The sequence below is a fragment of the Triturus cristatus genome, chromosome 11, assembly GCF_964204655.1.
Source record: "Triturus cristatus chromosome 11, aTriCri1.1, whole genome shotgun sequence".
Classification (NCBI taxonomy): domain Eukaryota; kingdom Metazoa; phylum Chordata; class Amphibia; order Caudata; family Salamandridae; genus Triturus; species Triturus cristatus.
The window spans coordinates 36,793,094-36,807,537 of NC_140594.1; positions in this window are offsets into that span (position 1 = coordinate 36,793,094).

Consider the following 14,444-nt stretch of genomic DNA (forward strand, 5'->3'; position numbering starts at 1 on the left):
CCCAAGTAGGCATCCAGCCACAGCCCGGGCACCGTCGTTTCCCCTTATGGCGTCCCGGAAATGTTGTCCGACAGAAAATGGCTGGTTTCATTAGAATCTTTCCCAATATGTGGCATCACATTTACGCACAAAGAATGGGTTAAAACCCTTGATGCATCAGCCCCCAGTTTCTAGTGGGTCAGTATTGATTGTTGGTGAATTGCCAACACCTCAGGCTTTAAACATTCAATGCAAGGTATAGTGACAAGTATCTGTGAAAAGAGCGCTATCACCAAGCATCTGGGATAGTGGTGAAAACATGACACCAGACTTTTAGAAAACATGGAACGCAGTGTCACTTGGAATGCTGCTGCAAAAATTCTTTCAAAGTTCAACAAAGATTGGAGTGATATTGTTTATATTTGCAGTGATTCAGCTACGTTTATGAAAAGGTTGTGTGATGACCTTGTCAAAATCGATACATGAGCTGAAGTGCTGAAGAAATCCATGTCATTTGCTAGATGGGATTCTGAAAGCATCTCTACAATCTTTTGTGTGAATGAAGAATGCTATTGACTTTTCTGTCCATCCTGGTGCACTCTTTTGTTATGCGTCTGAACTAAAAGGCAAATATTTTTCATTTTGTGCTTTCCGTGGCATCAAAGAAAGAGTCATCCCAAATGTGTCATAGCTGGTGGTTCTCAGTCCTAGAGGCTGTGATTGCTATATTATCCACGTGCCAACCATTTACAGAAAGAGTGATGATGCCAAAGGCAAGAAATGTGAGGCTCTTTGGTCACATATTGATAGTGATGTGAAAAAAGTATACTCTACTGCATTCTTAGATCTTTACAGGAAAACATGACTGCTGTAGCGGAAATAATAAAAAAAACTAGAGTTAGAAAACTCCCTTGTTTTCCAAGTGTTCTGCATAATTTGTGTATATGTGACACATCACCTTGAGAGTAGGCTGGGCAACACCTTTAGTGACTGGCACTGCAAAATGTTCCATGTTAGAGTGCTTGATGAGCAAAGCAATGTTGAAGAGCAATTCAAGAGCTTTTACTTTACAATGTATGAGAAATGGCTTGCAATGATGCAAAGAAATGTCCCTTCACCAACCATGGCATTTGAAGTCAATGAAAGCTCACTTCAGTACTCTGTACAAGTTCTAGATTCCTTCCATAAAGGGGAATCTTCTCCGTAGTTTCAAAAGTGCTGCTGCATTTCTTACCGCTTCAGTCACTCTGAGGACATAAGCACCCAGTTCAGTGCAAATGTTGCAGAACCTGCCCAGAGAATCGCAATCTTCAAGTAAACCAGTATTGGCATGGAAAGCTATGCCAGTGGGCAGAGTTAGCAAATTGTGTATTGGCTGTTTTGGTGTTGCCCGCCTCAAGTGCCAATGTTGAAAGGGTCTTTTCACAGAAAAAAGTTTACATGGGAAGGTAAGAGCAAGCACACATGACCAAAGACTCATTGAAGAAGTATTGTAAGTTTGATTTGCAAAAATGTATTTTGACCTCATATACACTGTACGTACACGGTTTATCTACCATGCACTATCATTGCAGAAAGCAAGCAATAATAAAAGCAAACATTCCATAAACACCGGAAAAACACAGTTTCTGTTGTTTGTAATGGCAAGAAAATGTGTAACCGCTGATAACCACTGTTTTTTAAGGTATTGAAATCACTTGAAAACACTGAAAACACCCCCCCCCCCCACAGAATTGAACAAAAATAGAAACTGAAAACAGGAAAGCCTATTTATATTAAAGGTTGCACAATAAACAGCCATTTCTTGCTTGTGTGTCAATGATCTCATATGCCATCAGTGGTATTTTGAAGCTGCTGGGACCCCCAAGTCAGCGGCAACTGTGCTCATTGGGATGTTTCTTCCAAGCGTACTACTGCTAGTCGGATACAAATACTACAATACCAGATGGCCACCACATTTTGTTTGCAATCTCAACATTTCTTTTAGTTTGACACCCCAGGGCCATCGATGATTCCTTGATACCCATGTTGCCATGCTCCACATGGAGTCCTGAGGCAAGGAAAATCTGAATTAGGAGGTTGGCTCTAAATATGCAGCCACTATATGGCAGACAGCCGACTGCCAATGATAAACTGTTGGTGACGCTGGTGTAAGCGCCACTTGCTCTGAATCAGTAGTTCTCACCAAAAAGGGCGTCCTTATGAGCAGACCGTAAATGCTGTGACATATATCGCACCTGATAGAATCTGACTCTGCAGAGTTGAAGTTTATCAGGTGCGATAAATATCACCTGATTGCAAGTTTTGGGGGAATAACATGTGGAATTGGTGTTCACCTCACAAAAATCTGAATGAATTGACAAATACTGGGCATTTTTCCACTATACATTCCAACAGGTTTGATCTGTTGGAATCTATCGGGATAAAAAACTATGAGTGTATGATAATGATCACACAACCAGTAATTCCGTCTCTGTACAAGTTTTTAGTAAGAGACAATTTATGATGAAGCTTCCGCTACACTGTATGAGGTCACCCGAATAAGTACTCCTTTTTATTCACTTTCAGTATTAGCGTATTCTCTGTCATGCTTGTCAGAAAATTATCACACTTAGCCCTGATCAATAGTCACACAATTGTACTATCTATTTCATGAGGTGTGTCATTCCCTGCCCCCCTTGTTTCTGGTAGGAATTCAATTAAGTCACTTATGTACACTGATTTATATCAAACAAGGACTCAAGTATATAATGACAGTGATGTAAACCACTTTTTATTTTTTGTCCTTTTATATAGCGTGGACTTGACTGAAAGGTTTTAGATTGCTTTACATGAGCACCACTTACATTACACAGACACCTGAGTATCAGTTACATTACACAAGGTCACATTCAGTTTTTATGCATGGGAAGAATAAGTGATTTGCCTAGGATCACAGGATGTTGAGCCTACGCTGAGATTAAAACCTTGGTTTCTGTTTCAAAGCAGCCCTGACTGACATGCCACATCCTCTTCACTTCTGATCTGAATACATTCATTGCTAATAGGAATTCACAACCATGAATTATTGTGAATCCGTAATGTTTTATAAATATGACACATTCCTTCCGCGATTCCATCAAATTTCCACTTTTTTTGGCGTTCATGAGCCATGTCCCCTTGCATTTTGAGATGATCTCTTTGTCAGGCGGCTTCATTAGAGTAAAGTATGTAATCACAACATCCTAAACAAAGAGTATGAACAAAAACACTAAGTAGGCGATTAAATGTAACAGGATCCGCTGTAGCACACAGCAATAAATCACAGAATATGAATCAAGCATATTTGTTAAAATATCTGGGGGCATATTTACCAAAGGGTTTGCATTGCTTTTGTGCCACGCAAGGGGATGCAAGGTGAGGCTAAACCTTGAATGAGAATAACCAAGCCACGTAAGGCCACCTTCCGTGGCCCTGTGGTGCTTGGTAAATCTGGAGTAACACAAGGCAGTGCAGGTAGCTGTCTTGATTTCCTCTCTATGGTGGAGGCGGTACATGGGTGGAGCGTGGGTGTACCCAGGCATTCACCCATCGATTTTGGTGCATTACCAGATTTACCAAGGGAGGCACAAAGAGGAGAATTTCCTCAATTTCTCCTCATTTTTCCTCTTTCTACGTGTGCTGTATTCTACACCACACACATAACAAGGAACAAGCCCCTGAGGATTGTTTAAGTGCAGGAAGGTGTCCTGTCCATCACAAAAACATTCCTGCCTGCAACACAGGCACCCTTACACTGTGGTTCAAGGGTGCCTGTGCTGGTGCTAGGCTGTACACAGTGTGCCAGTGCAAGTATACAACAGGAACGCACCCTATGATCTTAAATACGGCGCATGCCTGCCCTTTCCCTGTCATGCAATGCAGAGCAGCAATGTGTCTTGCTGTGTGACATTTTGATAAATCTGCTGCCTGATCCCTAGGGGTCTACACAGTGACTTAACTCAGTTAAACAAGGCATAAGGGTCCGTAGACCTTTTTACATGTTGCCAAATAAGCAATGAACTTAAAAGTGAGCAATCCTCATTAGAGTAGACAGTTCATAGCCTTTACACCAGGTGATAACCAAGGATTGTCCTCATAGGATGTCAGTTAGATAGTTATCGGAACCAATTTCTGTTTAAAACATGTTACACAATTCAGAGACATATATTCAATTCCTAATAACATTTTTCAAAGGGAAAAAACAAAGCTATTTCCAAACATTTGTTTATTGTTACTGTCATAAATATGTAGCATATAAAAAGGATTAATTTGAAGTTGTAACAACTTGAAGGGGGTTATCAATCATGCTTAGACTGAATGCCATACTGAACAATTTGTTGACTTTTTATGTGCAGTTGATATGATAAAAACTTTCCCTCATTTGCATTCATTCAAAATAAATCTCCACCGAAAGTTGTTTGCATGCAGTATCTGTATTTTCTAGTAATGTACTCAATGATCAGTGGCGAAAGCTAAATGCTGATGAAGACTGGCGATCCATGAGTAAAAGTCTATACGTTTGAATTGTTTAAATTTGGAACATTTATAATTTTTGCTACATTGGTAATATACTATCTGTCAAGTGAGCCCTGATGAAGTTCCAAAAGGTTTTATCTTTGGGGAACGAAATGCATTGGCTGTTTTTATGAACTTTTGTGAAATAAAAGAAGAGATTAAAAGAAACAACAACGGAGTACATGTTTTGTGTTCGGTGCACCTCCTATTGCTTCAAACGTTTAAATTGTTTAAAGGTTTAAGTTGACAAAAATAACATAACTACTCCACTAGTGGCAATCATCAAATTAATGTCATTTTAAAATACAAGGCCATCTTTTGTGCATAATGATAACCCAATGAGAGGATCTCCAGGCAGCAAATCATGTTTGTTAACAAATAACAAGACGTCTCTGTTTTATCATTAAGGCCACATGGGCTTAATCAATCAATCAGAACATTTGTAAAGCGCACCACTCACCCATGAGGGTCTCAAGGCACTGGGGGGGTTATGGGGGAGAGGTGCTGCTACTGCTCGAATAGCCAGGTCTTGAGTAGCCTCCTGAAGGCTAGTAGGTCCTGGGTCTGCCGTAGGAGGATGGGGAGGGTGTTCCAGGTTTTGGCGGCGAGGTGGGAGAAATATCTGCCACTGGTGTTTGCTCTTCGGATGCGGGGGGACTGTGGCGAGGGTGAGGTCCGTGGAGCGGAGCTGGCGGTTTGGGGTGTAGAAGATGAGTCCTCTGTTGAGGTATGCCGGTCCGGTGTTGTGGTGTGCCTTGTGTGCGTGGGTGAGGAGCTTGAAGATGATCCTTTGGTGACGGGAAGCCAGTGCAGGTCTCTCAGGTGGGGTGTGATGTGGCTGTGGCGAGGGATGTCGAGGATCAGGCGTACAGAGGCGTTCTATATGCGTTGTAGTAGTTTCAGGAGTTTGGTCGAGGCTCCTGCGTAGAGGGCGTTTCCGTAGTCCAGCCTGCTGCAAGAGGGCCTGGGTGACCATTCTTCTGGTTTCAGTGGGGATCCACCTGTAGATCTTGTGTAGCATGCGGAGGGTGTTGAAGCAGGAGGAGGAGACGGCGTTGACTTGCTTGGTCATGAAGAGTGTTGAGTCGAGGATGAACCCCAGGTTGCGTGCATGGTCGGTGGGTGTCGGTGCTGCTCCCAGTGCGGTCGGCCACCAGGAAGCCAGTGCAGGTCTCTCAGGTGGGGTGTGATGTGGCTGTGGCGAGGGATGTCGAGGATCAGGCGTACAGAGGCGTTCTGTATGCGTTGTAGTCGTTTCAGGAGTTTGGTCGAGGCTCCTGCGTAGAGGGCGTTTCCGTAGTCCGGCCTGCTACTGAGGGCCTGGGTGACCATTCTTCTGGTTTCAGTGGGGATCCACCTGTAGATCTTGTGTAGCATGCGGAGGGTGTTGAAGCAGGAGGAGGAGACGGCATTGACTTGCTTGGTCATGAAGAGTGTTGAGTCGAGGATGAACCCCAGGTTGCGTGCATGGTCGGTGGGTGTCGGTGCTGCTCCCAGTGCGGTCGGCCACCAGGAGTCCTCCCAGGCCGAGGATGAGGACTTCCGTCTTGTCCTAGTTCAGCTTCAGACGGCTGTTCTTCATCCATTTTGCAACGGCTTTCATTCCTTCGTGGAGGTTGGTTTTGGCGGTGAGAGGGTCCTTGGTGAGGGAGAGAATCAGCTGGGTGTCGTTGGCATAAGAGATGATGTTGAGGTTGTGAAGTCGGGCGACGTGAGCGAGCGGTGCCATGTAGACGTTGAACAATGTCCGGCTGAGGGATGATCCTTGGGGTATGCCGCAGATGATCTCGGTGGCTTCGGATCGGAAAGGGGGGAGGCGGACGCTCTGGGTTCTGCTGGAGAGGAAGGAGGTGGTCCATTCCAGAGCCTTGTCTCGGATCCCTGTGTCGTGGAGATATGTGCGTAGGGTGCGGTGGCAGACCGTGTCAAAGGCGGCTGATAGGTCCAGAAGGACGAGGGCCGCAGTTTCGCAGTTGTCCAGCAGGGCCCTGATGTCATAGGTGGCGGCGATGAGGGCAGTTTCGGTACTGTGGTTGCTGCGGAACCCGGACTGGGACAGGTCCAGGATGCTGTTCTCCTCGAGGTAGCGGGTCAGTTGTCTGTTGATGGTTTTCTTGATGGCCTTTGCTGGGAACGGGAGCAGGGAGATGGGTCAAAAGTTCTTGAGGTCCTTCGGGTCAGACTTGGGTTTTTTGAGTAAGGCGCTGATCTTGGCGTGCTTCCAGCTCTCCGGGAACGTCACGGTATCGAAGGAGATGTTGATGGCCTTGCAGAGATGGGGTGCGATGGTGGGGCTGGCTATGTTGAAAATGTGGTGTGGGCATGGGTCTGACGGAGAGCCGGAGTGGATGGTGTTCATGATCTTGATGGTGTCGTCGTTGTTTATGTTTGTCCAGGTGAGCAGGGGATTGATGTGGGTGGTGGCCATGAGGTCGGAGGTTTCAGTGGCTTTCGGGGTGGTCAGGTTGCTGAAGCTGTTGTGGATGTCTGCAATATTCAGATGGAAGATGGTGGCATGGGATTCGCACAGGTCTTGCGATGGTGGGATGTCATTGGTATTGGAGCTGGGGTTGGAGAGTTCCTTCACGATGTTGAAGAGCTCTTTGCTGTTGTGCGCGTTGTTGTCTAGGCGGTCTTTGAAGGAGGCCCTTTTGGCGGATCTGATGAGGTGATGGTGTCTGCGGATGGCGGTCTTGTGGGCTGCATGACTGTCCGGTGTGTGTTCGCGGTGCCATTTCTTCTCTAGTTTTCGGCAGGTTTGCTTGGAGGTCCGCAGTGAACCAGCTGGCTTTCTTGTTGGTGTGACTGTTGGAGGGTTTCTTGATCGGTGCAAGAGTGTTGACGCAGTCGTCGATCCACTGTCTGAGGTTGCGGGCAGCGGTGTCGGCGTCGGTGGGGTTGACGGGTAGGCTTCGGGCAAGGGTGGTGTTTAGCTGGTCTTCGGTGACTTTACTCCAGCAGTGGCGGGGGATCTGTTGGGTTCGGTGGTGCATGGTGGGTTTCCGGAAGGTGAAGTGGATGCAGCGCTGGTCGGTCCAGTGGAGTTTGGTGGTGTGGCTGAAGGAGACGTGGGGGCTTGAGGAGAAGATGGGGTCAAGCGTGTGGCTGGCGGAGTGGGTGGGTGTCGTGACGAGCTGTCTGAGTCCGAGGTTGGAGAGGTTGTCAATCAGGGAGGTTGTCAATTAGGCTGGTTAATAGTCGAATACAATATATTTGTCATATTTTATACTCCAAGTTATCAGTAATGTTTTACACACGGTCTGTTCCATCTCACCTATCATGCTTAGTGATACTGTAATCCTTACAGATCTAGGTACTTAGAGTTCTACTTGGCAGTTGGAGCTGAGGGGGACCTGGAAGCACTTGATGATGCTGTCATTTCTGTAAACCAATTTCAAATACATAGTTTATTTTATGCCTGCATTGGCGACAAAGATTGGAATGTTGTCAAGATTAGCATAACCTGGATTAAATGGCATATGAGACCATTCCATGCTGACTTTGATAGTTCTAACTGATTTTTCTATCAGATGTAACAGCCATGCTACATTTACATATGTATTTTTTGGTGCCATTGTACACAATAATTAGTTTCTTCATTAATTTATGGGTATAAGAAGACATCATGAGTGCACTAACTGCTGTGATAAAAACACACATTTATCACTTTCATCACTACTCTGTGTCGATATGTGATATGTATTCACTGCCAGCTACTACACATTGAATTAGTAATATTTTAACAGTTTAGGATGTGTATCACTAGCCGCGATAGGCACTCAATTCATGGTGTACCTATTTTGCAATATCATTGCACCATTTTCAAGGTTCAGATGTTTATTATTCTATAGTTGTTGTCTTATCTAAAGCAACTATGAGCACATGAACTTCATTGTGTGTATCAGTAGTTTTAAACTATTTCCATTTTAAAAATAAAAGAAGGCAAGTAAAGTTTTTTCTACTATGGTGGACCCCAGCATGACACTATCGCCTCCATTCTTGAATGACTGTGTAGAGAATATCCTACCATGGAAATAATGGGTTAAATTATTTCAATCCTAGTTTATTAGCATTGGAGAATAGATGTTTTGTCTATGGCGAAAACAACATATTCTTCTGCACAACCTAGACATTCAGGGTGGAACAATTAAGGAAACCTACCAGTAAGTCCAACACTACAAGTAGCTGGAAAAGAAGTTGAAGTATTTTTAGTTACTTTAACAAACTGAAAAAACTGAAAGTAGTACTGGAATGACATAAGTTTTTAGTCCTATTCTAGGAAAATAACAAACAGTTATTTGCTATATTAAAGGCTTAGAAAGATTATCCAATATATCTGAATTTGGTGACTACTTAAATTACTTTTAATAGGTGCAACTTGTGAGATGTACTAACAACTCACAAATGCAAGAAAAACTGTTGCCAAACAATTCAAATATTAAAGATGCTATTGACATTGCAAAAAGAATTGAACACATAGATATATGTGTGAATGAAATGACGGTACATTCTCATCAACCTTTTTATGAGAATAAGGACCACAGAAGAATTGATGATCATTTCAAGATTGAAGAAGTTAGCATAAAAGGAATTAGGAATAGAAATGACAATACTATGTTTAAATGTTTTGGTCATTTAGTCATCAGTATTGCATTTCCAGCTAAAATTTCTCTAAACCGTAAGTGAAATAAAATTGCATTTTGCAAAAACAGAGATTTCAATCAAGTCAACTGCAGAGATAACATGGCAGAGGCAGTAAACAAAATGGTTTTCCAAATAAATGAAATAGAAGGGAAAATGAGCATCACTAATGGTTTACCTATTTTTGAAATATGCTTCTATAAACATATATTTTTTGTGTTTGATGATTCATGCTTTCCCATCACTATAATAGACAGTAAAATATTGTTTTATATTTTGGAAAACAAAGAGCACTGTTAGACCTGGCACCTTGGCGTGAGTCTCCCTTCCACTTTTTGTCGCTGTGCCTCATGTGTTTTACTGGTGTTAGCTGCTCAGAGCACTGTGCCACTGCCAACCAGTGCCACAGTGCAAGTGCTCCCTATTTAAAATGTATATGTTGGTTGGATTCCATGATTGGCTTATTTGGTTTACTGTCAGAGCCCAGTAAAGTGCACCGGGAGTGCCAGTGCTTGTAAATACAAATGCTGCTGGTGGGCTTGCAGCACTGGTTGTGCCACCCACAGAACTGGCCTGGTAAAATGTATCTAAGGTCTGCCATTGCAGAACCTGCGTGCAGTCTGGTACTGTCATGCTGACTGGGTAAGTGCACACACTTGCCAGTCCCAAAACCTTCCCTTAACTTCATATCAGTCACCCCTATGGTAGGCCCAAGGGCAGGGTGCATTGTAAGCCTAAGGTAGGACAAGCCCTGATGTGGGTGGCATGTCCTAATAGTGAATTACAGCCATTTTCGTTTTTCACTATTGTAAGGCTACCTGTTCTCCATAGGCCAGAATGGGCTGTTAGAATTGTTACAATCTATGATCCTAACAGACCCAGGGAACATGGTAGAAATTCGAGTTTAGTATGCATGAACTCAGAATAATAAAATACATCTTTTAGTAAAGTTTATTTTAATATTCTGTGTTTGCAAATACCACTTTTAGAAAGTTGGTATTTGCTTGCTTGACCATTTCAGCCCGCCTCTGCTATGATGTGTATCTGCCTGTCTGGTTGTGTGAGTGACAGGGCTGGGGAAACCGGGAGGGGCAGGGCTAGGTAGCCTGGTGGTGAATAGGAAGATTGGCAGTCAGATGGGTGGGAGGAGTACACCTGTGCTCTGAATAGGGTTGTGCTCTGCTACCACAATGCTGGCTCCACCTCCTGCGGAGCGGCTGATGTCTCTGCCCTGCACCCTGAATAGAAAGGCAGAGTCATGTCAACAGAGTGCTCAAGAACTGGTTTGGACTGGGCAAAGGCCCCTCAACCCCAGAGGAACAAAGGAATTAGGGGTATAAGTATTGGGACCCTGCTCCGAAGAAATGAGATCCTGCTGAAACAAGAAGAACCGCTGCCAGAGGAGAAGGAACTGGGAAAGCTGTAGGAGGAGTAACTGTCCCTGACCTGGGGTATTGGCCTGCAGTGGTTGCCTTGCTCCTGAAGGAGAGGAGAAAGACTACTAAAGACTTTGCTTCAACTTGTGCTTTAAAAAGATCTCCAAGGGCTTGAACTGCGCTTGCCCCCTGAACGAAGTCCCAGGACCAGTGGACTTCACCCCCAGCTCCCCAGAGTCTTTTGGAAGTGCCTGCTGCTGTTGTTGGGCCTTCTGAGGGACTGCGTGTCGCAAGGAGCTGGGAGCGCGACGCAAGGAGGAGAAGCGTGCCGCCGTCGAAGCTGTTGCCAATGCATCTCGCAGAGAGTGTCGCCGCTGCAGCATCGCATCGAGCGGAAGCGTCTCGCATCATTCCGGAAGTGTCTCGCAACGCCGAAGAAGCGTGTCGCCATCGCAGCCATCGTAGCTGTCGCATTGCACCGCATCGAGAGAAGAGTCTCGCATCGAGGAGGAAGTGTGTCGCCATCGGAGCCATCGTAGATGTCGCATCGCACCACATCCAGAAAAGCGCCTCGCATCCACGGAGAAGCGTGCCGCTGTCGGAGCCGCTGTCGGAGCATCTCGCAGAAGGGGTGTCGCCGCTGCAGCATCGCATCGAGCGGAAGCGTCTCGCAACGTCGGAGAAGAGTGCCGCTGCCAAGGCCGCTGTCGTCGCATCTCGTCAAGGGTGACGCCGCTGTAGCTGGCGCATCGAGTCGAGTCTTCTCGCAACATTGGAGAAGCATAACGCATCTGGAAGATCCCGTCTTTATTACTTTTGCACCAAGAACTTCAACGCATCTGCATCGCTGCAACACTTTCGTTGCCCTGCGTGTCGCATCTAAAGTACATTGACTTAAAGTGTCGCATTTAAGAACTTAAGAGAAACTAAGCAATCTTCTAACAACTAAGCAACCGTTTTGTGTATTTTTAATCGTTTAATGGTCTTGTCATAAACCTATATAAAGAATCCTTATTTTTAATATAAATACCTGTGTGGTGTCCATTTGTAGTGTTGTCACTTGGTTACTGTATGTGGTCACAAATGCTTAACCTATAACGCTCTGAGATAAGCCTTGTCTGCTCGCGCCAAGCTACCTAGAGGGTGAGCAGGGGTTGTTTTAGTAAGTGTAACCCCTTACCCTGACTAGAGGAACGGTTCCCTGCTTGTCACAAGTACCTACCTGTGCCAACCAGAGAACCCGGATTCTAACATTGGTGGTCAGCGGTGAGGATTCTGGACTTGCATTTGTGACTCATGTACAGTGATTGGTGAACACTACTTAGTGAGTGCAGACCTTAACGTAACCAATACTTGTTGGTAGATTTCTTTTGGGACTTTCTATTTTTGAGTACTGCCAAACGTAACCATGGTGGAGAAAGCAGCATCCGTAATCTCTGTGAATACGGAATTGGAATGGGAAGAAGAGAAATTGGAAAACTACACTGCGAAGCAGCTGAAATCCTTTTGCAAAAAGTTTAAAGTTTCTACAACTGGATGTAAAAACAAGGCAGAGTTCTACAAGGCGCTGAGGGCCTGGGTAGAAGCAAGGAATGCCATTGATGATGGTAATGCAGAGGAACAGTTAGATGGGCCAGGAGGTCTAAGTGGAAGGAGAAGCCCTTCCCCTGCTGGTAGCAGTGTTTCTAACAACAGTCTATCTCCAGAGGAGCTGGCAGATAGAAAAGAGTGTAGGATGCACGAATTGGAGCTGGCCAAGCTCAAGTTAAGTGGGCAGTTAGAATTGGAAATGCAGAGTAGAAAGTTAGCCCTGGAAGAAAAGAAGCTACAATATGAACATGAGAAGGTTTTGAGAGAGATGGAGCTGAAAGCTCAGAGTCTAGAAAAGGCTCCCTCTGATGGCAGCACACCGTCAGTGCAGACTGAATCAAGGGTGTACATACCCAAGGATGTGGTTAAGGAATTCTTCAAGAATGATGACATAGGGCAGTGGTTTAAGGCCTATGAGGTAGCCATGTCTTCCCACCGGGTCCCTGAGAAAGATTGGGGAGCGGGGTTGTGGGGACGGTTCCTTAGTGAGGGGCGGGATACACTGCTGGATTTGCCTTCAGATGATTATAATTCCTATCCCCATATGAAGGCTGCTTTGATGTCTAGGTACGAGTTGACCCTTGAGTTGTATAGGCAAAGGTTCAGGGGTTGCACCAAGATTCCAAACAGTACGTATGTTGAATATGTGACTTTTTTTTGCAGAGCACTGGATGGTTGGGTAAAGGGTAGCAAAGTAAATGATTTTCAAGGGCTTCTTGATTTAATGGCATGGGAGCACTTGTCTAGTAATTGTTTTCCTGAGCTACGCCAGCACCTGATTGATAGTAGGCTGACTAACCCTAGGAAGCTTGCTGAGGCGGCGGACCGCTGGGTCAGTACCAGGGTCCACAAGGGTCAAGTGGAGATTCCGCCAAAGGTGGGCAGGGTCCTCAGCAGAAGAGTGGGGGGGACAAGGGTAAACAGAGGGAGTTCCAGAAGAGGCCCCAAAGTAATCCCCAAGGGAATCAAGGGAAAGGTTCTCAGCCTCCCCCACCACAGAAACCGACTGGGGCCCCGACAGGTACACCTGTTCAGAAGAGGCCCATCAGATGTTACAAGTGTGGTAACATGGGGCATTTTGCCTCTGATGTGAAGTCTCCATTGTTTGGTAAACCAGCACCCACTGGTGCTCCATCCTGGCAGGTGACTAGTGTAGCCCTGGTGGAGGAGATGGGTGTCCAAGGTGGGTGGGGTCCCACAGAGATGTCCCTTGTCTCCTTAGGAGACCGTGAAGTGGTCCCCCAAACCCAGCTGCCTGAGAACACTAAAAAATACAGGCAGTGGGTGACCATCAATGGCCATAGGGTTGAAGCTCTCAGAGACACAGGAGCCAGTGTGACGGCTGTCAAGCGCCACCTGGTGTCTCAGGAGCAGGTTGTCCCAGGAGCATTCTATCCGGTTGTTGCCGCCGACAACACCGAGAGTCACTGCCCAGTGGCTCAGGTTCCCTTTCAGTGGGAGGGGTCTCTGGTACTCTTAAGGTAGCTGTGAGGCCTGCCATGCCTGTAGACTGTCTGTTAGGGAACGACTTGGAGAGCTCACCTTGGGCTAAGGTGGAGCGGAGTGCTCACTTGTAGATGGTGGATATGCCGGATTGGGCGTGTGTCACCACACGGTCCATGGCAGCCAGTAGAGGTACTCAAGAGTTCCTGGAGCCTGAGAGGGAGGCCCAGGGACCGGCCTTAAAGAGAAGGAGCAGGGGGCGCGGGAAGCCGGCCCCTGAAGTTCCCACGGTCCAGGAGGGAGCAGACCTTGAGGGGGATGCCCTGGAACCTACAGGGGAACAGATAGCTGAACTGGGGGACCTGCCTGAGCTGACCCATTGGCAGCAAGAAAGAGGACCCTCCAGGGAAGAGTTCTGCAGGGAGCAGAAAGAATGCCCTTCTCTTGTGGGTATGCAGCAGCAGGCCGCAGACCAGGCCAATGGTGATCAGTCCGGAACACATTTCATTTACTGGGGGAACGAACTCCTGTATTCTGAGCCTAAGGTTGCTGAGCCTGGGTCAGCCCGTGTGCTGGTGGTACCCCAGCGCTTCAGAGCCGTCCTACTGGGGCTGGCTCACGATGTACCCTTAGCAGGACATTTGGGGCAGGACAAGACATTTGAAAGCCTTGTCACCCACTTCTTTTGGCCCCAAATGCGCAGTAGTTCAGATACTCACTGCAGAACATGCCAAACTTGCCAGGCAAGTGGGAAAAGTGGAAGGAAGCAGAAGGCTCCACTCCAACCGTTCCCTGTGGTCGGTACCCCATTCCAGCGAGTGGGGATTGACATTGTAGGGCCACTGGACCCCAGGACCGCGATGGGCAATAGGTTCATCC